Below are 27,610 nucleotides of genomic sequence, written 5' to 3' on the forward strand. Positions count from 1 at the left end.
CCTGATGTCCAACCTGAACCTCCCCTGGCATAGCTTGAGGCTATTTTGGTAATGCATTTGGTGGTGATACATATGTTGACAGTTTAAGAAATTATTTTAAACTGAAGATCGCATTTTTATTTTTATCTTGTTAGACGTTGTCTGTCTAAATCCCAGCAGCTCTTTTCCCACTTCCCAGCATCTTGGCTAGAAGTGGACAAAAGGATCAGTTTCTGCTTCTATTGCTGTAAAACACATAGGAATTAAAATATGAGCCCTTCACAATAAAATGAAGCATGGTTTTAGGAAAGCAATCTGTGGAATCAACATTAAACAATTCAGGTTGTGTGGGAACAGAGTTAACAGCCCATTTATCTTGTAGCTGGCCAAAGTATGCAATGGAGGTAAAGAGCAGAAGACTTTATGGATAACTATGTAAAAAGGGAGGGTCTATAATGCAAAGGTGTAACTAAGGAGTGGGAGTCTTAATGTAGGGCCTTTTGGCTCACAGCACTTTGGACTGACACCTTCCCTGGCAGTCCTGCAGCAGGCAGTGCTGTTTGTGCCTACTGCTTAGTTCATCTATGATCCATCAGTGAATCATAGCTGATCTGCTATCACTTGTGCTTTTGTCAAAAAACAGTAGAGAAACACCTGTGCTACGGCTGTGAATAAGGGAAGGTTTGGTTTGGGGAGGGAAAGAGTGAGAGGAACACAAATCAACAAGGCTCACAGTATAGAAAACTAGACAGGGCACAGTCATGACAAACCACAGGCTGTGCAGATCTTCTGGTTTTCTCCCACCTTCCCAAATAAGGGAGATACCAAAGTTGCAAAGATATTGTAACCCTACAAAATAGAGCTCTGTGCAGCATGTTATTTATTACTCTTGTGATCTGCAACTAAAAGTTACTGGTTTAAGTTCCCATACTAACCTAGTAACACAACTTGCACTTGTTAATTGCAAAAGGAAGCCGTATCTGAAGGGGCAGAATGTGGTCCTTAGTAAGTCACCACCAAGCATTGATTCCACATAAAATACTATGCAAAATGACCTTTCTGACTGTACCAGACAAAGCTTTCCTCAAATGGAATAGGTTTATCCAGTAACCCAATGCAGCACCAGAGGATTGCAATTGATAGTACAATGTCCATTTGGAGGCCAGTTAACAGTGTTGTAACCCAGGGTCAGGATTGGGGTCAATATTTAAGATTTTCATTGAGGTGCTGGACAGTGGGGAGAGCACAGTCCCAGCAAGTTCACAAATAATACAAAACACAGCAGTGGCTAAAACATCACAGGGCTGTGATGCCATTCAAAGGGACCTGAAAAGGCTAAAAAATTCAAATGAAAGGAATTTAATGAAGCTCAACAAGTGGAAACATCCTGTGGAGCAGAGTTTTTGCCCCTTTTGGATCATCTGCCTTCCTGGCTAGGTGGTGTCTCACACCCTTGTGATGTCACCACAGAAGGGCTGTGACAGCCTGTGACCATGATGTTTTTCAGCAGGGTCTGGCTGCCCACAGTTTGTCCAGGGCCCCTGCAGGTCACCGTCAGGATGCCCGGCTTGCTCTATCAGCTTTGGCATAGGGGACAGCAGCAGGTCGGGGCACTGCACACGGGCAGCCCCTGCTGGTGCTTCCCTTCCCCTGCCCAGTGCTGTGGGTTCCACAGGAGCCTGTCCTGCGACAGTGGGTGCAAGAGTGCCAGTGCACTGGTAGCAGGGAATACCCCCAGAACGTTCCTCTTTCTTCCCTGGCTGCCTCCTCCAGGTACACTGCTCTAACCTGGTGGTGATTGGGGAATGGTATGGGGGCTTAGGGTTGTGGGTATACAGGCTCTTCCCCTCCTCACGTCTTGCCAGAGTCTACCACATGTATATCTCTCTTGGCAGGACAGCATCAGGCACCTAGGAAGGCACAGGGGAGAACAACTCTGCTGCAAGGAACAGCGGCATGGGCCAGACACCCCAGGCAGGGCTGCAGTCAGTCTCCTCCTGTGTGAGACAATGAGAGGAAAAGGCCTCGAGTAGTACTGGGGAGGTTTAGATCGGATACCAGCAAATATTTCTTCACTGAGGAGGTTAACAAGTACTGGAACAGGTTGCCCAGGGAAGTGGTTAAGTTACCATCCCTGAAGGAATTTAAAGACCTACAGACTGGTGGTTAGGGACATGGTTTTGTAGTTGATTGGGAAGTGTTAGGTTTACAGTTGGACTCGATCTCAAAAGTTCTTCTCCAACTTAAATGTTTCTATGACTCTTTGATTCTATTACTCTGAAAGTCTTTACAAATATGTATGTTTTGAATGCTCTAGTTCCTGTTTCCTTCACTCCTGCTTGCTTGTTTCCCTCACATGCTCCCATGTAATTTTTTTTCACTCCACTATGCATCACATATACTGCTGGTTAGGAGATGAAGATACATCACCCACCTCTAGCAAAGTGGTCCTGAAGGCAGGCACCAAGTCTTCAACACTACTTTCAGGAAAGATGGAAGAAAACTTATTTACTACTAGGTTTTTAGTAAGGCAAGAATTTGGATGCATGACTGATCGACACTGGCTCTTCACCAGCACTGTACCACTTGGAGAGAAGGACAAAATAATACCATAATGCGTCTCATGCCAAGAATGGTACTGCACTGCAGTGCCTGCTCAAAACACCTCAGTAATGTAGTGAACAAATATCAAACTGAAAAATACCACCACACTCTTCATCTGTAGAAATTTATTTTCATGAATGTATTCCATTAAAGTTCATTTTTGCCATACTTCTAGTTTCAGACTTAAAATAATGTTAGGATCTAAAAAAGATAAAGAACTTAAGAATGAAAATAACAGCTAATAAAATAAAAGTGGGGTGGGGGACAGCGTTAGAGGGGATAAACTCATCATCCCTGGCTACAAAAACCTTTATGGCTACCAAAATTTAAATTTGCTTTGTCTACCATGTATTTCAGATCAGGCTACTCCTCAGAGTATTGTTTTGTCTCAGATTAATCTCAGTATTTTCTACAGAAGCTTCAGGATGATTTGCCCAGAAAAAGTTCTTAAAAGAGAAGGGGAAAAAAAATCCACTGATTGCAATTTAGATCAAATGTCAGTGATAGAATTAGTGAGGGACTGTCTTAAATCTTCAGAATGAGAGGGCCTGCTATACAGGAAGTTTCTAAAATAGAAGAATATTTCTCAATTATGGAAAGAACAGCAGCAGGATTCTTATGATCTCTTAGATTTCATGAATTATTTATAACTGTTTCAGCAAACAATGACCTACATTGCCAACAGGCAAAACAGGTTACAGCTGGTAGATTTCAAGCAAAGTTTCTCTACCCCACGCTCTTATATGTGAAGAATATTCAGTGTTTAGCAACGGCAGGAAATGTTTAGACTGATGCAACATCTGGCCATGAACAGAGCCAAATAAACACACAAACTTTATATAATGGTTAAAATCTTCTTTCTGAATTTTAGATGGCTGCTCTCTTTGGTCTGAATTTCAAAATCTTGCCTTCTTTCTGGGAGTGTAATACCCTTCTAGGATCAGTAATGGACCAGAAGAAAATGTTTGAATTCAGAGCCTTCTCCTCCTCTAAGTTTTTCCAGGTGCACAGGTAGTGCTGTGTTTTTCCAGCCAGTGGAGTTACAAACATAAAGCTGTAAAACGGAGATTAGGCCCCCTAAGGGCTGAATTTAAGGCTTTACACTTAAGAGTGCTGAAGGAAGTGCGGCTGGCTACCCAAGAGAGGAGCTTGAGCATAACAGCAAAAGAGGGTCGTAAGTGCAACTCTCCCCCTAGTCGTTAATTTGACTTTTAAGGAAGCTACAAAAACATGCAAATATTAGGCTGATCCTACATGAAAGAAAAAATATTACGCAAATACATAAGAAAATTAGGTACCCACTTCCCCTCAGGCAGCTTCCTCATCACCTCAGCAGGGTACTCCAGACATACCATGAGCGTTTAGTTTCTCACACAATTCATGCATAGTAGGAAGCGAAGCATTCTCTCAAAATAGATGAGCAAAACTCAGGAAAACTCACCTGGAAGGTGTTAGAAAAAACCTGTGCTAGCCATACTACTACCCTCAGCTTAATTCTATTTAATCTCACATTTAGACAAGGATAAAGGGAGAGTAATTGCTGTATTGAAAGTTTGCCTACCAAAGAGTATAATATTAGTGAGGTACTGATCTCCACTCTAATAAAAAAAAAAATACAAATAGGAGTATGAATCTTTCTAAAAAGACCAAACAGCAATGTGGAGGGAGACTTAGGGATTTATAATTGATTAGTTTACTCCTCCATGGGTAAAATGACTGAAATATGACAGATCAAAAGCCATGTAGTGGTGAAGCAGTGTTACAAAAAATGTTCCTTATTTGAACAGTTATTTTTTTATCTTTTCTTGTTTTTCAAAGCAGAATTCTGTGAGCAGGGTATGAAAGTAAAGAAGTAAGGTTTAAAGCAAATGTCTTTTGTGTGCCTACATATGTATAAGACTCACTAGACAGATACAAATGATGAAAATATGCTTACTAAAACAATTAGTTCTAGAACAGGGTAATAGTTTAAGAACCCACAGAACATCAACAGTTTTCTAGTTATACACAGAAAAACATTAATAATAAAAGAATAATATGAATCTGCATTTTTCTTAAGGTCCTATTTAATTAGGATTCTTGAAATAAAGATGCGTGCCTCTGAGAAAAGCAGCACAAGTTTTTTTAAGGTTCTTCTCTACATTTTCAACTTATGTAACACACCTGAAAGCTAAGAGGAATTCAGCATGCATAGAATTAGAAATACACATTTGATGGCGACTTGATGTACTATATAAAATATTTTAGTGGTTTCAGAGTTTAAGGAGAATCTTAAAGATATACTCCAAACTGATGTACACTTTGACATAATTACCATCAAAGTATTATAAATCCATTGTTACTGTGTCACTTTTAAAGAAACCAAATTTGAAGAAGTTTAACAAAGAAAATGGATTTGAATTACTGTTTTATTCTCATTTTTGCACATTTAAAATCACCTTCCAATGTGTGTAGGCAGCGGAATGGTGGTCTTAATTGGAACATCAGATTACCTTTAAATGCCTCCTTTACCCTTCTGCATAAACATGAAGATTTAATTTCTATCCAGACCTTAGGAGTTTTTATGAGCAAATTATGCAGAAACAAAGGAAGAACACAGCAAGTGTCTAAAAGTAAGTCATTAGGGCAGGAAATGAAGCAGAATATAATTTTATCTAGTAATTATAACAAAGTAGAGTTTGATCAGGACACTAGAGTGAACTTTCTGACCTACTGAAAAACATTTAAAAGCCTGTGTAATTCAACTGGTAATACTGGTGATTTTTTCAACTTTTGCAGACATGTCCAAACAATGTTCCATTCATCACACAGAAGGAGATGTAGTGTAGTACTGTCTAAAAGGGAAAAGTGACACTTATATTTCTTTGAGTTGCTGACCTTCCTCAGGGAACTGCCTTTGTTGAGTACTGATGCTTAGGGCACTGCATCTCAGCCTGCACCTACGGTGTCTCTAATCAGCTTACAGCCTACAGCAACATTTCCATCACTCATGCTTGGGCCTCCTCCACGTGTTTTCTCCAGCTTCTCCATAGAAAGTTTTCCTCATGCTATCAAAAACTTATCTCTGAATTCTGCAACCTTTCACCTACGATCTAAGCTGTGCTGCACTGTTTTTTGCCTTGTACTTCAAACTCCAAAAGCATGCCTTCTTTCATCTCTAAAGACTTTCCTATTATGCTCCTGGCCAGTGATGACAGACACACAAAGCATGTGTTAGTTCTTAGCAAGTTTCATTTTTACTATCTCTTCAACACTGGGCTCTTTCCTTCGCGCGTCTATCTAGTAAAAATACTTGTCTTGGGCACCAAGTTCCATATTTTACTTTGTTACAGTTCAGTTTCAGAAGCATTTTCTTTCTTTCACATAGTTTTGATTTAATGTGATGCTTTTAGGATGACAATAGTGTTCCAGCTAGGGTTTTTAAACACCGAGATATATTCTGTACCATAAACATAGCTTAATTAAAATCTGTCTGGGATAAATAGGGAATGTGCTAGCTTTGGGCCCACAATATTTTTCTGATGGGGAATTCAAAACCTGGATCTAACAATATGATCAGTGAGCTTTGGGATAGTCCAATCTGTAATAGGTTCCTGTTTTATCATTATTACGAAAGTTAGTGGCCTAGGTAGCATCTTTCTGAACTTAAGAGAAAACAGTGTTTGCCCTTGTTCATGTAAATCCTCAGCATTTATAAGTAAAAAATTGCCTACTAAACAGGTGGCACTGGTATTTCATCTACTAGGTTTAGGGAAAACACCATTTATTTCCCCTCCTGTATCAAGGAGTCATTCATAAAAAGAAATGAAAAGAAATATCACAAACACACCTAAAATTATTACTAGCTTCAAAAAACTGTGATTTGAAAAATATTTTCCTACAGATTTACTTTCTGGAGTCATCTTAATCAATACTGAGGCAGATAGACAGATGTTTTTTTCTCCACTGAAACATGCCAGAAATGCCCTCATTTACCCTAAATTGCATCTGACATCCTGGTATCATCAGACTACTCCAGGCACTCTAGCTATTGAAATATTTCCTGAGGAAAAACTACTTGACCTGTCAACACAATTACTGCCCTATTACAAGGCAAACAGATGCTTAGAAAAAGCACCACAGCATTTCTGTTCTATTCAGGGCTTTTCTGTATAAGCTTCTCTACTGAGCTCATGGAGGAGCATTCATCACTAAAAAAGCTTTCCTCACTGATGCTAGGAATCTACTGTCTCTCTTATACAGTACCTTTCTTTTAGGACTGTCATGACTTTGGTAATCTTTTCACATGTCATAGCTTTCTTCTAATAAGGTTTTTCTGCCTTGATCTTTTAAAAAGCTCAGAATGCTACTGGGAAAGAAAAAAGAAAAGGCAGGTGTTTATGGGTTACAATAATTCTTTCCCTGGAAGTACAAACCCTATGATTTTCACACATATTAAAAACAAAAACAAACAACCAAACAACCTAAAACAAAATAATCTTTCTTTTTTCTTTTAGAAGAAGAAAAACCAAAACCACTTACACAAAAACATGAACATTTTTTTCTACATCCTTAATCATGCTCTGTTAGTTTTCCTACATCATCCATCATGCTCTATTAGTCATTCCCTTACCTCCTTTTCCATTTTTACACTGTCACACATGCAAACACTGCCTCTCGCTAACCATGTCTCTCGTCAAAGCAGGAATTTCAGACTTAAAATGGGTGGCATCACTTGTATGGGGGAACCTGCTCCCTTTTGGACAAAGTACTCAACTGTGGTTAGTCCCTATTAAACTACACTATAAATAATGGAACCACTGGGATGAGCTACCTCTGAAGGAAATCATTCAAGATACTGCAGGCAGACTCCTGTCTAATCTCCCATTTTCCTGCTGTGACAAGATGTGAACAAACTTTTTAACTGCTTTGAGCACAGACAGACCTTCGCCAAGATCAGCTGCGGCTCTGTAGTGACTGCAGAATAGTACAGGTATAATTGTTTCTTCCCAATGCTGGCAAAATAAAAAACAAACAAAACCCAAAAAAACCCAACCTGTGCTGGGGTGCAGTTACAAAAGCCTTGCATATATATATACTTATATACATATATATGCATGTTACCGATTTTGTTTCAAATATATATTTCCTTTCCACAACTACAGTAAAAAATAAAACTCCTTCACATACCACAGACCCTACTACGACTGCACAGAGGGAGCTGTGAAATGAACTTATAAAGTCAGTGAAAATACGTGAAGAGCAAAAAAGAAAATTATCACCCTTCCTGAAAGAAATCACTAAAATTACTAAAAAGAGCTTGAACTGCCTAGTGAATGGCCTGCATATTGGTTCAAAGTTACAGTGCCATTAAATATGACAGCACAGCATGTTTCCAAGTGGAATATATTTTCATTTTTGCAGAAGAGTTTTTACAGAGCCAGCATGAACAAAACAGTTATGGACAAGACAGTGACAGCACAGTAAAACAAAGACACATCTAACCATCACTAAATTTCCCCCTGCCCCCAAATAACTCCAAAATCTTCTTTCAAGGTTCACAACTGCCTATTGTTTTTCACAACTCGGAAAGAAGTTGCCAGACAAAGGAGATCTATCAGTGTTGTATCAACAATGGTGATTCAAAATATTCCTCTTTTTCCAGGAAGACAAAACCTGGAATATCTGTCCAATTTCCAAACAGATACAAAAAAAGTGTCTTCGGCACAGGGCCAATTATACTGTGAATTTTCATTACCATGAGAACTGAGAAAGGCTGGCTTCACTCAGAAGGATCAGGGTCCAAGTGTGGATGGATCCAGAATCCATAACTTTGTTTTTCCCTCCTTGTGACATTTTTAGCAAATTTGCTGGTAAACAAGACATCTCAGAGTTAAATTGTCATGAGTTCTAAAAGGAAGTTCTACAATCAAACAGAAGGTGCAAGAAAAGCTTCAACCATAAAGAAAAAAAAAACAAAAAACAAAACAAAAGAAAACAAACCACAGGAGGAATTCAGCATTATTACAACAGTCTCAAAGTTTTATAGCCTTACAGGACTAAATCAAAATGCCACATTTCATTTAAAAGTTCAGATAAAGCTCACTGTGGTTTTACTAGTTGGCAGACCTGAAAGATAGTTTTACCTTACATTCCAGTATCTTCATTTAACTTTTTTAAAAGCACTAATGGTTGCAGGCTGGCATTTCCAAAGCTATTATTAAGGTATGACCTCCCCTTCTTTTTTGCAGGTCTGTCTCTACTTAGTCCCAAGTCTAGAGGCTACAGATGTAGAAATTATCTCAGTATCTCAGTCATGAATATTAGCCTTCACTTATTGTTAAGCAAACAAGCCAAGAACACTCGGACCCCATTATACTTCATTCCTTTTTCAGAAATTTATTGGTCTATCTTTAGAATAGCTAAAATCTTTGCTGAATAGATGCCTCAATGGACTGGTGCCATGAGTCAGACTGGCAAAATTAGGCAGGTTCCTCTTTCAGATCAAGGTTATTTTGTCATCTGAAACAGTCTGCAGTATCCTGCTTTATGTATAAAGTACAGAAATTATTGCAGAAACAAAAATAACTTGCCTTTCATACTCCTAGAACAGGCAAGCTTCTACAAAACTGGCCAAGCCTTCTCAGTGCCATTTTTTGGAGTCTGTAAAACCATACCATGTTACCTTATTTTTCGAAAATCTTCTGCCCGGAGCACAGACCAGGTAAATGTTCTGCTATAGACATGCTAAGCACCAATGGCTCATCTCCTACTGGCAATTACACTCAGAAAGAATTCACACCCACAGAGGTATGGAAGAAAGGCCAGGCATTTTTGTTTTTTGAAAGGAAGATGTGCTACTAGCTCACACAGCCAGACTGCCAGCACTAAGGGTCAGTTTCCTAAAATCTATCTAACAATGAGAATTACAGAAACATAGCATTGTTCAGGTTAGAAGGGACCTTAAAGACCACATAGTTCCAACTCCCCTGTTATGGGCAGAAACACCTTTCACCAGACCAAGTTGCTCAGAGGCCCATCCAGCCTGGCCTTGAACTCTGTCAGGGATGGGGCATCCACAACTTCTCTGGGCAACCCGTTCAAGCGCCTCATAATCCTCACAGTAAAGAATTTTTAATTTAAAAGCCCTTTTGTTAGGAAAGGAATGTTTCTTTTAAAAAATACTATCGTCCAACAATTGCACCAGCTCTTCCTGCCTAGATTTTATGGGGACATGCACATCATAAAAGACAGACTGCATTGCAAAAGAGACTCTTCATAACAATTAGTGCATCAGCCCATCAGCAATCCAGAAAAGACTAAGTCCTAAGTCTGCACCTCCCTCCATATCAGCCTTTATCATCAGAACAAGAAGCACAGATAAAACTTACTTATCTTTGGTGTAAAGAGAGAATTAAAGAGTCTCTTAGCAGGCAGGAACCCATTTTAGCCAGCAAACTGAAACTTAACCTCTCCTCTGACATAAAACATAGAATGTTCCAGGAACACTACACAGAGAGAGAGAGGCATGAGCCCTCTCCTCCCCTCCTGCAAAGTAAGCCCATTTGTAAAACCTGGACCAAATAAATACTCTTGACAAGGCCCATTTATCACTCTGGGCAGACAGAGGATGCACCTGGCCTCAGCGTGTTCTGGGCCAATAGGCAGTATTTCCCTATCTTGCAGGACAAACTGCCAGGCTGGAAAAAACAGCTCGTAGTGAGGCCTCTTGTTTCATGGTGTGATGTTCTCTGTGCAGCATCAATGGCTACACGGCTAAATGGTCCACTGGTAATTGTCACTATGGATAGCTGCTATGTCATGATAACAAAAGCCCACCTCCATTTGATGAAACTTCTCCGTTGAGAGTTGGAGGCAACTAGATTTCACACTAGCAACATCATGGCCTCAACACACCACTGCTTTCACACAGCTCTGCATCCTTTTCAGAAAGCATGTTCCAGTGGGTTTGAGTTCACTTATCCCTTACTGGGATGTTTTTCCTGCACTTCTGTGCATAGAAATAACTGCAGACCAGATCTTTGACACATTTATTGGATGATGACTGTCACACAGCTGTTCAGGGCACCTGAGGCAGCATGAGATTTCTTGCCAACTGCACCTGATAACTGAGAACAGAAAGGTTACTCAAAGCCTCCCTCAATGACCACTTCAATTCTGGGGTGTCAGAAGTGTTCAGAGCAGTGCTCTTCCACTTAATATTTATTTTAAGTAAGTCATCATTTTCACTTCACAGCATCAAGATGCTCCACTGATTTAAAAGACTGTTAATCCCATTACTCGATTTGCAAAACTAATCTTTACTTAAACATCCTGCTTGCTTTGCTAACTCTTGAGCAAAACCCTGTTGAATTCATACAAATTCTATGAAATGCAGCAATGAAATCTATCATTTTATGTCAAAGTTGACAATATTAATGCTTTGCTCAACATTCCCCATATTTCAGATATTGAGCAACTTGGTCTGATAAAAAGTGTTCTTGCCCGTGGTAGTGCAGTTGGAGCTGAATGATCTTTAAGGTCCCTTCCAATTCAAACCTTTCTGTGATTCTATGATATCAAAGATTATCATCTTGACAAAGTTTTAGGTTTGAGGTTTTTTTGCGTAAAGTGAACTTCTTCATTCAAATTATCAAATTTGGTCTGAGTTTCCCAAAGTAGGAACTTACCCATAAGCAATTACATATTACACACGTACCAGCTTCCTTTTCTATGTACTCTGCAAACAAAATGCTAAGAAGACTTTTTTTTCAGTTGAAACTTTTCTGTAATGCACTTTGCAAGAAATTTAGGGGGAAATGATTGTCTTTATAGCAGATTTCTAACCTGTTTTTGAATCTAGACTAAGAAATAAACTTTTCAGACCCCTACCAAAAAAAATCAAGAAATCAATTTTGTAAAAAACATTGTAGACATTGTTTTAAACTGAGCCAACTTTGAAATCGATACTAGAATTTTTAAAAGCAGAACTACACGTTCAGCGGTCAGCAGCAATACAGATTGTAGCATTTTAGATCCAACATCCCATGCATGGTCTCAGTCACACTGGCTTTAGCTAAGACACATACTGTCTCTCTATATGTTCTGGATTCTACTTGTTCTATAGGCTCTGGTCTTAGAAATTTTGTGGTTTCTTCCTCTTTTTTTTTTCCCTCCACTCATTTACTTATTTTATACAAACAGGGGGGAAAAAATACAAGAAAATCTATCCACAAAGGCAGGGATAGGCTGAGGCTGATGCATTTAATGGGACACCTTACTCATTTTGCTGAATCTGTTGTTTAAGATAAGGATTTGTGCTATTAAAATATTTAAACAACCGCCTATTTCCTTAGTAAATATCCTACTCTAACACTTCCTGAATGTGTCTTTTCTAGTTGCCTCCAATCGCAATTGTGTTTCCTGTCAGTTTGAACTCCACCCCTAGCCTAGACACTGTCTCAGGGATTTACATGGCTGGACTTACATACCACCATGCCAAAAGTCCTGGTTTATCAAAGCTTTTAGCACCTCACATCTTACTTCTGCTCCGTGTCAGTGCTGGAAGATTCCTTCTGCTGCCTCTTTCCATTTTTAAAGGAAGAGAAGTTGTTGTAATTTTTACCGGACAGTTTGCCCACTCAAGACACCTGGAAGTTCATATCTATTTGGAGGAACACTATCTCAAAGTGAATGAGGACAAAACTGGAGAAATGACGGAAAAGTTCTTGCTGGTAAACCAATACATTCCAACATCAGTTAATTACACACTGAGTGATAGTGAAATTGGACAAACTATGTGTAGTCATACTCCTGTATGCTGTTATTTATGTACGGTTATTTATGTTCTAATACATGTTAATTTTTCATTAGCTGCTCTGGTACCTGGTACAAAGGGAAAGCTTGCAGCATTTTGCGTATCACAGAATCATAGAGTAGCTTGGTTTGGAGGGACCTTAAAAATCATCTAGATTCAACCCCCCTGTCATGGGCAGAAACAACTTTCACTAGACGAGGTTTTCTCAGAGGGGGCCCTTGAACACTTCCAGGGGCGGGGCATCCACAGCTTCCCTGGGCAAACTGTTGCAGTGCCTCACCACCCTCAGAGCAAAGAATTTCTTCCTGTAATGTAATTGAAACCTACTCAGTTTTAAGACATTCTACCTTGTCCTGTCACTACATGCTCTTAAAAAAAGTCTCTATCTTTCTTTCAGGTACTGGAAGGCTGCAATTAGGTCATCCTGAACCTTTCTCTTTTCCAGGCTCAGCACTCCCAATTCTCTTAGCCTTTGCTCATAGGTGAGGTGCTCCATCCCTCTGATCAACTTGGTGACCTTCTCTGGACTCACTCCAACAGGTCCCTGTCCTTCCTGTGCTGGGACCCCAGAGCTGGATGCAGTGTTCCAGGTGGGGTCTCACCAGAGCAGAGCAGAGGAGCAGAATCCCCTCCCTCCCCTGCTGCCCACGCTGCTTTGGATGCAGCCCAGGGCACGTTTGGCTCTCTGGGCTGTGAGTGCCCATGGCTGGGTCATGTCCAGCCTCTCATCCCCCAGCACCCCCAAGTCCTTCTCCCCAGGGCTGCTCTCCATCTGTTCAGCCCCAGCCTGTGCTGGTACTGGGGTTGGCCCTGACCCGGGTGTAGCACCTTGCACTTGACTTGTTGTATCTCCTAAGGTTCCCACGGCCTCACTTCTCAAGCTTGTCCAGGTCCCTCTGGATGGCATCTCATCCTTCGGGTGTCCCACTTACACCTCTCAGCTCGGTGTCATCTAAAAATTTCCTGAGCATGCACTTGATCCCTTTGTCTGTGTCATTAATGAAGATACTGAATAACACTGGTCCCAATACAGATATACTGAAGTCTCTTTATAACATTAGAATCCCTGTGAGTCTCAAAAGTATATTTACCTTTTCTTTCCTTTTTAGAAGAGCCACTCTTAAGAAGTATCACTAATCATTGTATGTAAAGGCACAGGAAGTGAAAATCTAGTTTCAAATTTGGAATGTAAAGACAAACTACAAAACTGTCTTTTATTTCTTTGAGGCAGGCGATATTTTTGTGTCAAACATGATGTTTATTTATTAATTATAATTTCCTACAGCAAATCCTAGAATTGTTTTTTTTTGGTTCAGAGGCATACAGGCTCCTTCACACTTCTTGCATTTGCAATGCTGATGTTTTCCAATCACCCCAACATGCAATAAAGAAGTCAGTGGGAATTGTTTTCTTCTGCTTAACTGTATGCCTCCACATTATCCTGGGTCATGAAATTAAAAGGTAAACAGTATTAGCTATGTACTCTTACTGCTGGAACCTTAAAATAAAATGCAAATACTAAGCAAGAGCTTTGTGATCAAATTATTTTACCACACCTCAAATAAATATTATTAACTGTGTACTGTACTATCCTATACTGTACAAAAGATTAGGGAAGGATACTACATAGCCCAAGCTTTCTTCTTCTCATGAGAGTGGCTGAAAGGCTTAAATCCAACTGCAGAAATTAATGATGTTTTTCTGTAAGAGTAGCACAGATAATAAGAACCTTTTTTGTAAAAGCATATCTAGAAATGCCAGCTGAGTCATCAGGTGAGCTGCCCTCTCCTCCTCCACCAAAATTTTCTTCTTTTGTCAAATGCAAGCAAAACTACTGTTAAACTGAACTACAAAATTGTTTCCCTAAAATGAAGTGGTATTTCACTTTTTCTTAAATTCGAAATTAAGAAGATGATACTGTAAATCCTTGCAAGATGAGAAGTTTTCATTCTTATGACTGAACCTTACTACTGACACTCACAAACACCTGCAAGTGCATCTTCAGCTTTTTAACAGATGGTACAAGTACTCTTGCCCCAGTGGAGCATCTCACTTAAGCACGTGTTTACATTTAAGCAAAAAAGAAGCAGTTTTTAGAAGTAGCTAGTGGTTTATGTTGAGCACAAAATAACAGATTAGAAAACATTTGGAACGATTTTTCTGTAACTATTACTCACATTCATAGATAACTCTTGTATTCCTTGTAATTATGATATAAACTCTGACAAGTTCCCCTTTTCAGCTGTGCAATTCTGGAGCTAAACACATGAAACTGAAGACAGATTCTGGGGCAGTCTGTGCAATGTGTACACAACAGGGGCACTGATCCAAAAGTTTATAAATCTGGAAAAAGGATGACACTACCTAGAATCTTCAGTAGATTCAGATGCAAACAGAATTTCTTACAGTTGCAGTATTCAAACCAGCAATGGCAACAGACTCATTGTTTTCTCCTAAATATTGCATTTTGAAAAGGATTAGGAAGGAAAAAAGGGTAATTTGCAAAAAAAAGAGAAAATTATTGAGAGACCATGACTTCTGATCACAATATGCATTTCAGAAGTGATTTCACCCACTTCCAGTACTTCTGCCCTAACAGATCCAGAAGAAAGGATGGGAAACTAAGGAAAATACTCTAGATTTTTTTTTTTTTTTGGTCATTGGTATCTTCAAAGTGCTTAAGACAAGCTTATAATTTCACCGTCAGTCTTCTAAACTGTTATTCTGTGCTCAACATAAACCAGTAGCTATTTCTAAAAATAAATTTGTTTTTGTCTTCCTGTGACTTCGGATCTAATTCTGCTCTTGTATCAGAATTGCAGCAATATGCAAAAGGAAAAGCTGCACAGTTCACCCTTGCTTTGACAGAGTGTGAATATTTTTTAACTGAAGAAAAACCAGAACATGTCAACGGTATTTCTCATGGTATTTTATAGCCAAAAGAACTATATACTTTTATCTATTTCAGCCATTTTTTAAGAATCACAGCTGATTTCAAACTCTTTAGTTCAAATATATATATCTATGACTATAATCTTTCTCCCTTATAACTGTCACAATATAAAGAACATTCAAACTTCCTTATTTATGTCTCAATGCTCAACAGTGGGATGAAGGGGGAAAAAAAAAAGTCACAGTTCCTCTAAGTGGACTGCCTCAATCTACACTGCTACACCGTATGGCCCCCAAGCCTGTACGAATACAGAGCTTTCATGCTGAAACCGGATGCATCTGTACCAGATGGCTGTGTCCATGGATTACTGTGTGAATTCAACCCAAGGACTCAGGAGATCTAAGCTTCTGTGGATGAAAAGAGCATGGAAGAAACCCAATGGAAAAGAACATTAAAAAACCTATAAACTGTTAATGCCCTAAAGAAGAATAAATTCATTTTAAAGTTGTTTTAAATAATTGTTTTACAATATATCATGTAATTTGGCCAGACTAGGACTCCACTTGCCACTCTTCTAATAGATCATTTCATCTAACAAAAATATTGTTTAACCTTGTCCAAAATAACATCACCTCAAACTAATCCAGACAGCTACAGCATGAAGTGTATGCAGCACAGTGCTAACAAAGATAACTGAATAATGCTGGCAGAACACAAAACTAAGAGAAGTTTCTCTGGCACCAGACTTGTAGAATCGGTCACTTTCAGCACTTCTACTGATACAATAACCGGTTGTTTTCTTGGAAACAAAATAGGGAAGTTCGGTAAGAAACCCCGCATTTTAAAGACATTTTTTCAGGCATAAAGCTTTCACAGGCTATGCACCATTCAGACAGTAGCCCTACTTTTGTGTATACTCGGCTTTGTTTAAAACCTGCCACCAAAATAACGTCTCGAGATAAAGAAAAATCAATTTTCTTTCGCACCTAAGTTTTAGATTTAAATTTCTGAGACGCTGGGCTAGTGGTATTTATTTCTCGAAGCACTGCAATACAGGAAGGTTTCAGGCTGGTGGTGCGTTTCCAGCCGCCCGCTCCTACCCCGACACGAGTGCCCCTCTCTGCCGCCGCTCCTTGGGACTCTCTTGTGTTCCAAGCGCTACACCCTTCCTCCCACCTGCTGCTGAGCGCTCCGTCGCTCGTCTCTGCCGGCGCCCAGCCTCGACACCCCGAGCTCCCTGTGCTGGCGGCCCAGGGCCGCTACTCACCGCTCCCTCCGGGTCACTCGGCTCCGCGTCGCCGCCTCCTCCTGGGAGGCAGCCGTCGGGCGGGCGGCTTTGGCGTGCCGAGCCGCGCCGAGCCGTGCCGGGGTGCGGCTGGGAGCGGGGCTGAACCCTCCCTCAGCCCCGCCGGATCCACTGCTTCCTCGTTTTCGCTCGCAGCTGCGGCCACTTCCTCAGCGCGGTGTGGGCGAGCGCTCCCTCCTCTTCAGCGGGCGCGGCCGCCGTACCCCTCTTTCGGGCGGCGGCCTCGGCGACAGGGCCAGGCACCGGCTCCCGCGGGCGGGGGACCGTCTGTCCCGTCCGCACCCCGCGGCACGGACTGCGTGACGTGGGTGCCTTGGTGCCGCGTGACGGGGCTGTCCTCGGGACCCCGCGGTGCCGGGTCTCCTTGGGACCCTTGGTTTGGGCTCCTTGTAGCGGCGGCGTTGCCTCCCGGGCATCTGGCTTTGGAAGATGGACGTGCCGTTGCTCAGCACCAGGCTGGGGACAGAGAATCGAAGTGTGTCAATTGCGGGCTTCTCGGAAGGGAAAAGCCAGTGTGTGCGTATTGGTGCACACACCAGTTGCGAACTGGTGAATTCTGGAATATTGAAGTTCTGTGTTCTTTGGTGCTTTGTGTGTACTGCGCCGAGAAAAAGATTCAGACGGTTTCCTTTTGGAGCAGCACGGGGGCCGGCCATAGCACGGTATCACTACTGTTACATTTCGTACAAAAAAAAAATTCTCCCATATTTTGATCAAACATTTGTAGCAGCAACTCCAGGTGTGAAGGAGATTCCAGTGTCCCAGACACTTAGCTTGAAGGAAGGTCCTTCTTCAAGGCCTCCTCAGCACCCTGTGTGACGGAGTTAATTCCTATTGGCAGATGATACTACACAGCCTGAAAGTGCCACTATCTTTTTCCCGGGACTGCTCAGGGACAAAGTGTTGCTGGTGTGGGTTATACAGGACTGATGAGTGGCACAAGGCGCCTTGGGTGAGGCCTGAGTGGGCAGGTCTCCTTCAGCGGTGACTGTGCTGCGTGACACAGTGTGGCATCCCGTGATGGGCAGTGCTTGCAGCAGGAAAATTCACTTCCTTCTTCCCCATAATAAATGGGGATACAGGCATTCCCCATAATGAGGGATATAGACATTATTTTCAATCAAAACACTGTCCCTCTTTCCTTATTGGAAAATGAGCTGTACACCCACCTGATGTTCAGGTGAGCTGCCAAAGTTCAAATCTCTCCTATTTCATGCCAGTTAAAAAGGTCTCTGCTTTTGGTTCATTTCAATGAGACTTTTGTTAATTGCTGTAATGGTGGTGCATTTCTTACTGCCACTATGTTAGAAAAAAGATAATAACTTAGAAAACCTTATTCTTGCACCTGTTTTCATGATATTTTTGTTTTCCTGTCAAAACCCAAGTGTGAACAGATCTGCAGGAAAAAGCTTTTGGAAAGTCATTATTGGACTATGAACTGTTTTTTAAGGGGAAGTCTCAAATTGGTGGAAAAATCACCAGTACTGCCTAAGCAATTGTACTGGACCTAGCTGGGAAGGAATTAGCTTTCATTACAGTAGCCAATATGGTGGTATATCTTTGATTTTGGCTAGAAGAGTATTGATACCACACTAATAATTTGTCTATTCTTGTACCGCTACTTGCACAATGTTGAGGCTTTCTCCATTTTTCACTCTGCCCCTGTCCCCATTGTGTAAGCTAGAGGTGCACAGGAAGTTGGGAAGGAACAGAGCTGGGATAGTTGGCTGCAACTGAGCAGAGGGATAGCCCTTACCATGACTGGCACTCAGAACTGGGGACAGATGAAGAAGGGTGGAAGGATATGGTCTTCTTCCAAGGTGGCCACCAATCTGAGATTTGCTGGGTGTCACTGTGCTTGTGGGAGGTAGTGAGTGACCAGCTCTGCATTATTTGGTGTAGTTGTGCTCTTTTTCCTTCACCTCTTAAATTACGTTTATCTTGACACATGGCTTTTTTTGATCTCCCTGTTCTGTCCTCAGTCCCTCTGGGCAGGGGGAACTGAGCACTCGCTGTGTGGGTGCTAGGCAGCTGGCCTGGGTCAGCTTATGGCACCAGTAGAGGGGAATTCCAGTAAGTGAAGTAAATACTCTTTAGGCTGTGCAGTTTACTTTTTCTTTCATTTCATATGAGATTTAATACAAATAGCTGAGTTCTGTGATACTGATTTTTGGTAAGGTGCCCCACAACAGTGGAGTATCTTATTTAATATGTCACATGTAAGGTTGTATATTAGCTTATCCTAACATATATATTATCATTCTGAAGCTTTCCTGTGATGTGTGGCCAGCTCTATTTAAGGCCAGTAATCAGTAAAGTGAAATAATTCCTCCTTTTTTCTGGAGACATTTGATAAGTGTAAATCTGGATTTTCTGGAAAGATTCAGTAAATCTGTGGATTTTTCTGCCTAACGTGAATATATACGGTAGAAATTAATAATTTGTACATGGTTTCCAACTAGTTGTGCAGTATAATAACTGCAACAATTCACTTTGTAATACTGCATACTTTTAGGGAGTATCTGAGGCAGTTTCAATGTTTTCATTGCAATATATATATTGCAATATAATTTGAAGACCTCTGCCTTCAGCAGTCATGATCATTTGCTAAAATGATTTAATAGAATATTCCCAAATCTAATTACTATACTGACTCTAGGATCTGTAACATTTATAAAGATGAATTATGCAATTGAGCTCTCCAAAATTTGCAAATTTGGAGTTATAAAGTGTCTGTTCTGTTGCCTTCCTTCTGTCTTCATTGTTACAGGGACTAGGTGTTTTGGAGAAAATACAAGTAGGTATGTTGAAGTAAGACTTTTTTCAGTGAAGCTGCCATACTGAGGCATTATTTTTTATTTCATTCTCCAAGAGGGAATTTTTAGGTTGGTTTCTGTCCTACAAGTGTAGTGCAACTTTTGCAGATGCTGTTTGCCTTGCTAGATTTCTGCGTGAGCACAAGGGGTACTACTGTGGCTTATCCTTTAGGTAATTACAGGCTGAAACTGAGTGTTTTCTCAAGTGCCATCTCCATTTCTGTAGTAGGGAATGCTGAAGTCAAACTGATGCTTTGTTGTCTGATTGAATGTGAAATTCTGTAAAACGCATAGCAACAAGAGATACAATGCCACTGACAATTTTATTTGAAGTTCAAATTCTCATGTGACCATACCTACAGCCAAAAGTAAAAGGTCTTTATGATAGAAGAAGTAAGTGTCAGTAAGATGGGATTGTACATCTCTACAAAAAGAATGCAGAAGTGAATAATTTTTCTTAAGGCATATAAAATTTCTGCACATCTCATTGAATTCAGTCACTGTTTGAACGAAAATATGTGCTCTTTGGGATGTATTTATTATCTACTTCATTTTAATTTTGATGGAAGCAGCGATTCCATGTTAGCACAATAGCAGTAAACAACATTTAGAGAAAATCAATAGTCAATAGCCTGAAAGCAGTGTTGTGACACAAGAGCAAATGTCATAGAATCATCGAATCATAGAATGGTTTGGATTGGAAGTGACCTTAAAGATCATTTCAACCCTCTGCCACAGGCAGAGACACCTTTCACTAGAGATGTCCTGAACTGAACCAGAAGCTTCAAAAAATAAGGACCATAATCTCACATCCTTTGGCCTCCTTCTGTTATCCAAGGAGTTGCAAAGACCCCTATTTTATATAAGAACCAGGCCTGAAGATATTTCATAGATTTTAAATACCAGGTATATGTGTTCCATAAGAATTTCACTTACTTATATCTCAGTTTAAGTGGAAAACACTAGTGGCAATCCCTAGGGGAAACTGAGTACAATTAAACAGAAGTAAACTGGGGGAGATGTCGAACAAATTAATTGAATTGCCTGCTCATTGTAAGAATCTATAAATCATGACTCTTTCGGTTACATACTAATTTACTGCTTTGAACAGAAATGTCAGTAGCAATACTCTTTGCTATATGAAATCAACAGTGACAATCAGGGCTGTGAAGGTATTTTCTTTTATCAGTTCACAGTAATTGTAATTATATCTGTGTTATTTTATGTCTATATAAATATAGCTATTTTAATACTGTATTTTTTTGCATGCAATAGCCACATTTATCACCTTTCCCCTCTATTTTTACCTTTAAACAAGAAATATGTCATGCTTATTAGACATGTCTGTTATAAAAGTGTTGATAGTTTTCCTCGCCAGTGATTAGGAATAGTTATAGAATGTACATTTTACACATTAAAGAGTGCGATATGAGGAGGCATGATGTCTAAATTTAAAATTTTGTGTGGCACAATGCAGGCTAAGATTGTAGATTAGTTGAGAAAAGCTGTGTTCTGAGCCTAGATGGCTTTACAAAACACATGCTTACATGGAAATGAAGATTTGGGCCAGTGTGGTCTTTATGACTTCCTGCACTGCATGCCTATGACTAATTATTGGTTCTAGCTTTTGGTTTTATAGAAATGATGAGTCTTTAAATGAACATTAAAGAATGGTGCATTGCATGAAAACAATGGCTGAAAGAAGGAAAAGCACATACTATAGTAAGTTATGATTGGACAAAAACCAGGGCTTTTTAAAAAGTAAATGTTTCTGTAAAATAATTACCTAATTGTAGCACAGAAAATAGCCATGGCAGTGGACAACAAGGAGATGATAAACTGACTTTTAAGAAGATTTGAGCAAAATTCTTGAGAAGAATTTATTAGCATTAGTAATCTCTGCTTTGAATGAAAATCACCATAAAGATAAAAAAAAAATAAAAGAGGGGGATACATAATCATGTTTTAGCACACTGCATTGGGTGAGATGTGTGGTATTATTAACTGTCATGCCTCCTGGTCATATGCATTGGCATTTAAGCATGTCCAGTTTCATTCTAAGGCTATTATATATTCATATGGATAATAAAGCAGCCACATTTATGCTGAATCAAGGACATAAGTAAATAGAGACAAATGGACAAGATTTTCGGGTCCTTAAGAGATTTAGAAATGAAAATATTAAAAAATGTTCCCACTATAAGCCTACCAGTGGTACACAAAACTCCTGAATTTTTATTTTCAACTGAAATTATGTTGGACTAAGTATAACCTGTAAATACTACAAAATACTTCAGTAATATTTTTATACATATCTATATATCTATCTATATTTTTTGTATATATATATATACATACTTACAAATAGAAGCCAGTTCAGTATAAACTCTCTTATGGGGCTTTTCTATACTACTTCTCCTAAATTCTCCTGTCATGCCTTTGTCAATGAGCCCCTCTCTAATCTGAAGGAACAGTGAGGAGACATGAGAGAGACACTGCAAGAATCAGGTTGGATGTAGCTGTAGTTTTATTCTGCGTGTAACATTTGTCACCTGTTTCCTACAGAGCCAGTCACTCGTTCTTTGTGCTGTAGTCAAGGATCTTGTATTTGATTAAATGCAGTGCTGGCACAGGCTGCATCTGTGCATTTATGCATTTATTTAATCTATTAAACCCTTCTAAAAAATGAATTAGCTGTCACCCACAGTGCTTAGAACTGGTAATCTGAGATGGACCCGCACTGCTTTCTGAAGAAGCAGAAAGAGTATACCAAATAGCAAGAAATACTCCTTTTTGTGAGAACAAGTTGTGGAGAAACACAGTATGTTTTTCTATGAAGCCAGTTTATAATGGTCTCAGTATCTGATTGATGCATAAAAGGCAGATCTACTATTTCTGGATTGCACTAACTCTGGAAGAGCTATGAAGCATTTCCACATCACTGCACCTGAAATAATGAGTCCTGCCAGATCTGAGCTGACCTTGCATGCCAGTCATAAATATTCTTCCAGCCAAACAGCGTGGGCACCTCCAATCCAGGATTCACTGTCAAATGAATCAGGCTACAAAATACTACAAAATTATAATGCAAAATACTAACTATGTGTTCACATGACCCAAATTTCTTCTTTACAGTCAGAATAAGTGTTTAGTTAATATTAGAGTTGTCATGAATAATTTTGTTTTAATTTTTTTGCTGCTGCAAGATATCTGGGGTCTTCACGCTGAAACAGTATAGCTGAGATGATGTAGTCTAAGGAATATCTTGAAGATGCACAAATGGCATTTTTCAGCCTTCCATTGCATTTTATTTTCTGAGACTTGATTTAGAAGTGACTTAACTTTTCCACAGCCTGACTCTGAATAAAAACTACAGTAAAGTGTGTAAAAAAAAATAATCTGAACTCTTCCAAGTACTTCGAACACCCCTGTCTTACCCATGATGAAATTGATTTGGGAATCCTTGGATTGCAAGTGTATTAACATTCCTTTCAATGTGCAGAAGTTTGGCTATTTAAATGAATATGCCATTTGTACTGGTACTTGCTACCTAATTTTGAGCATACAAAAGAATTTTACCAGAAAGAAGCTGTACTTCTAAGAGATACAATAATGCATGTCATCAAGAAGACAGATTTTCTGCCAAAAAGCAGAAGGATTTTACAATTAGAGTTTACTAAGCCTTAAATTTTAGGCTGGTTTTCTAGTTTTTTAGTCCAGATGATAAGAAGATACAGCATTTGTTTAATGACTTTTTTTTACCTGTGGGTCAACAAATACACACACACGCACACATTTTAAATGTCTTTAAACAGTCTCTGATATTTTATCTTGGACTAGATCAGTTTGAACTCAAGCATTACTTTTAAAATACACTTACGTATAGAATTATGCAGAGCCATCAGAAAGAATTAAATCAACACAATAATTGCTTTTTTCTTTTTTCCCATTGTTACACCAGAGAAAAGGTTCAGGTTCTCTGTGCAAGAATGGAAGCATCACATGGCCATACAAAAGCTTTTGAGCTCTAGGGGACAAGACAGGAGCAACATCAGTTTTTTATAAAACTGAGGCTTAAAAAATACTTAGAACGAATCATGAGTCTGGGAAGCTGAAAGACCTCTTTTATCTTCCTTGAATAAGAACATGGGAAAAATAATCTCAACCAAATTTCTGTCAAAGTTGACCCAAGAGCACACATAAAAGCATTTGTAGCTCCTTGTGAACTGAAACTGTTTGAGATCTCACAGTTTTGAAACAGAAAGCAGAAGTTACCTTGATTTTAATCTTATTTACATTGATGTTATACAACAATGACTTCTCTATGTCTGGTGGACTTCTTAATTAATGCTGTCAAAATTTCCTTTGTGCCTATATTATACGTTGTTTCTAGCCATTTTCATAGTGAAACAAAACTCTTAAGAAGCTGCACAGAAAAATTGAATGAACAAACCCTAAATGAAAAAGGAACATCTGTCTAGATTATTTTTAAAAAGGAGACATGGTGCTTGAGACAAAGAGAAAAAAACAATAGTTAAAAAAGCAGCACCTGGGGGGTTTAGTCAGACACTGTACTGCAGGTATCCCTCATTGGGGGTGGAAGTAGAAGCACTAAACTATGCCTTGCAACATTAATCACATATGAATAATGTCCTTCCAGAAGAGTCACAAACACAGCACTTCTAATAGCAAGTGAGGGGTAAAGAACTAAGGCATGCTATATGCAAAGTATCAAAAGCCGGTCTTTTTTTGTTAGTCTCCTCTCTATTTTTTTTTTAATGTTTATCTAAATACATCATGCAGCAGGCATAAATAATACAAATAAAACTGTTTGAAATGTGAAGTTATTTAAAACAACCGGACTTCCTTTGCCTCTCTGCATCTGTGGAGCAAGATGGGGTGATTTTGTCAGGGGTTTTTTGTTGAACAAAAAAATCTCTTTTCTGTATTTAACATTTTTCAAGTGCAAATCATGAAGATCTATATATGAATGCTGTACAAATTGTCATAACGGGGGAAACCAGACTTTGACCCTGAAGGCAGGTACACTGCAGGAAAAGTTTGGAGGCAGATGTGTTCAAAAGACTTCAGATGGCTCCAGATACCCAAATAACAGTCTGGTCTGGAGTGTTGGAGTCTCACTGAAATACCTGGAGAACTGATGCTCGGTTCCTAGTCCCTACCAAGCCTGATTCATCTCTTGCAAATCATACAACAGTGTAGAACTCAGAGTGCTAAACCAACGTGTGTCTCTGACCCCACATGGTGTGTTTGCAAGGATGGAAGACATGCGCTCTGGAAAACAGAAATAATTGAAAATCACCAAGTTTTTAGAAAGACACTGTACATGGATACCACTGCCCTAGATTAGATTCAATTATCCTTCCATTTTGCAGTCTTTCAAATAATTGAAAGGCAGCTCCATGGTGGCTGCACTTTTTATCAATCTCCAGATTGTCTAGCCATACAAGAAAAAGTTTATAAAAAGATGCTGATGGATGAAGGAGATTGTGATTGCAAGCTTACAGGTTAGAGAAATATTTATACTGTAACAACTTTCCTTGGACTCTATTTTGAAGAGGCATTTACATTGCATTTGTGAGATGCACTGTATTCTTGCTGGGGACTATACACTCTCTCAGATCTCACTTTCAGGCCTTTCAAATCCAGCTGGAAGAACATTCTGGTTACTTCTCCTCCCCGCCCCCCACCCCCCCCCCCTTATTTTTATAAAGTGCCACTTTATCTTAATTAATTATTCTTTGCTCTGCATGGGCTGTGGTAGTTACAGCCAAAGGTAATTGCTTTCCCAACTTACTCATGCACTTTTTATAGCTTGAAAAATGCATCAATAGAAACTGAGACAGGTGGTCCTAGTTCACTTTTGGATCTAAAGAGACACATAGGTTGTCAGTTGCATTAGTTGGGTATTTCAGGGAATTCAGGACATCATGAACATACTTCCAGGTTTCTTCATTAAATGTGTTAAGAGGAACAGTGGACTATTGTGGTGATTTTGATTACATGGAATAAGCATTTTTTATGAGAGATTTTAGTCAACTTTGAGGCTAACCCTGTGTTCATATTTTTTAAAGCTGCTACTGCCTTAGTTTAGAACATTTATATTGTTGCAATTTTCATTTTCTAAGTTTCTGTTAATATATCTTGACCTATTCATGTTTAAATGCTCAGAAATATGTGATGAGTGTTGCTTGGAACATACTAGGATCTCAGCTGTCTGTATCTATATTGCTATAAGGCAGTGGTAGATCCATGACTCTAGGGAGAGTTCATTTACTTTTTATGATTTCCTACATCCATTCATGCACGTGCTTCCCAACGTGCTTCTCTCTTTCTTTCTCTCTTCCCCTCTCTCCACAATATATATTCTTCTTTTGTCACATCTGTGCTCCTGTAAGATGAACAAGTTTTTTCAATAAAGTAAATGTCAGTGAAAGGGCAGCACAATTTTTTGAACAATTCTGCCATTTATAAATACAGGCTGCAAGTATTACTACCTCTGAATTTCTGTCTCCTTAGCAGCACTGTGTGCTGCGTTAGACCAACTTAGGAAATATAATTTTGTATTTACAATAAAGTACAGAAAAATATTATGTCAGTGCATCAAATCTATTTTCAATTGTACCAAGACAATAAATACCTGTGTGAGTAGACAAAGGCAGGCAGCACAAAACCATGTCTGAAATGCAAAGAGTAAATTTATTTCATTACGTCGCTAGCAGGAGGATCCTGGAGCAACACCAGAAGGTGTTGAGAGACACTCAAGCAGGAACAGAGGCACTGTTGGGCTCATCTTAATGGCCAGCAGGACTTTTGTTTGTGCCCATTTATCAAGGACTCATGCACACGTAGTTTACCACCATGCTGTGACTTCCCCTGTACTTTTTTTATGATCTCTGAGCTTTGATCTTCTCTTTCCCAAGACAGGCAGCTCAAACATGTCTGTGACAGTGCCTCCAAATCTCTCCAAACACCTGTGTTATCTCTGCACAGGAATTCTACTTCTCAAAACAGACAAAGTACAAATGGTTGTAGGCATAAAATATGGCATGCCCACACTATTGTTTTCCAGGCTTTGGCAATCCCAGCTTCAAGATTACTTGAGATAACCTACCATCCTCCTCACCATTCTTCTGCTTTCAACCCATTCCTCCCAACAACATCTAATTCAGAAGTTCAGCAATATTTCATAATGGGTAAGGTAAGCTTCTGATTATTTTTTTCCATTTATTATTATTTATATAACATAATGGAGGTGCATGACATTTCAGGGATTTATAAGGCAAATCCCCAGACCTGTGGATGTAAAACCAAACATGACAAATAATAATGTGTGTAGATGGGAACAATATGAAAATAAAAAATGAAAAGGCAAGAGGCTTTGCCTAAGGAAGAGAATGTATTAACACACATATAGAAATAATACATTAAAAGACCATTGAAATCACAAAATTAAATATTTGAAGTTAAGAAATGCTAGAATTGAAGATTCTATGCAGTATTTTAAGTCATCCTGCTTGACTGCATCTGTCTTCTGAACTTGCATGGCCTGTAAGCCGTCTTTTCCAGGAACCCTGACTCATGGTATGGATAGGGTAGACTTGCTCTGGTGGTGAATCAGGTTGGATAGACATGACTTTTGCTGATGAAATTCATGTAGGTTTTTTTAGTTGGACTGGGCATTACTTGATGAATGAGGATTTTGCCTATGAGGAAATGCTAAACATTGTATACACATAGATGTTTAAAGGACAGTAATTTTGCACTGAGCCTTCTCTGTGGTTACTCTTCACAGCTGAGAGTGTCTTTCTGTGTGTTAGTTTACTGTGCTTTCAGAGAGGAAGGCCCTTCCTCCCATCTGCCTCTCCTCCTCCCTCCCTGTACTGGGGGGCTGGCAGTGGCTGCCCGCACAAGGGTTAGGAGGACAGCTGATGTCCTGTCAGCATGGATTATAGCTTACTGCACTGCACATTTTGATGGTAGATGAGCATTAATAAAAAACCCAGGACTTGGCAACTTGCTTATGAAATAACTGCCCCTGTGAAATGAATGAAGCAGGGGTTTTTCAAAAAATTTGTGTTTATACAGCTGCGAATTGTGTACTTTACAGCATGCACATAGTGGGTTTATAGTGGGTTACATATGTGACTTCGGTTCTGAATTTTATCTTTTGGGACCCTAGCTTTGTAACTGTA

General features: G+C 39.5%; 1 protein-coding gene across 3 annotated transcripts in view; it reads right to left on the reverse strand.

The window, feature by feature from the left end:
- The window catches only part of SYK (spleen associated tyrosine kinase), a 56,718-nt gene extending 40,079 nt beyond the window's left edge, over positions 1-16,639 (reverse strand). For 2 of the 3 annotated variants that reach the window (XM_048291977.1, XM_048291975.1), the window contains exon 1: positions 16,540-16,639. The gene's annotated coding sequence lies outside the window, so the exon portion shown is untranslated. The other variant, XM_048291976.1, reaches the window with a different exon arrangement.
- Between the last annotated feature and the right edge of the window lie 10,971 nt (positions 16,640-27,610).

Source organism: Corvus hawaiiensis, chromosome Z (genome assembly GCF_020740725.1).
Source record: "Corvus hawaiiensis isolate bCorHaw1 chromosome Z, bCorHaw1.pri.cur, whole genome shotgun sequence".
NCBI lineage: Eukaryota > Metazoa > Chordata > Aves > Passeriformes > Corvidae > Corvus > Corvus hawaiiensis.